Genomic DNA, 355 nt, shown 5'->3' with positions numbered 1-355 from the left:
ATCCAGTAGCTTGCATTGCTGATCCGAATACCAGCGTAGGTATTGATTCCGATCTAATTTTAGTAACTTTTTATTAGAGATAATCATATATTTGAGTTGCATAATATCATTTTGAAGAAGCGGTTAAGTTGAAATAATTTCATGTAGTTGATCAACGAGCTTGGTTGTAACTTTTTCCCGATTATGTTATCCGTTAATTAATTGTTTATTTGTAGAGAGGAGATGTTTATGATTGTATAATAGAAATCACTCTTAATACAATTTTCAAAATGTAATTATTATAAGAATCAATAAAGTTATCATATATTATAAATTATATTTAAAAGAGTGTATAAAATTATTTTATATAATTGGT

The sequence above is a fragment of the Glycine max genome (assembly GCF_000004515.6).
Source record: "Glycine max cultivar Williams 82 chromosome 3 unlocalized genomic scaffold, Glycine_max_v4.0 Gm03_scaffold_27, whole genome shotgun sequence".
Lineage (NCBI taxonomy): Eukaryota > Viridiplantae > Streptophyta > Magnoliopsida > Fabales > Fabaceae > Glycine > Glycine max.
This window is presented reverse-complemented; position numbering follows the sequence as displayed.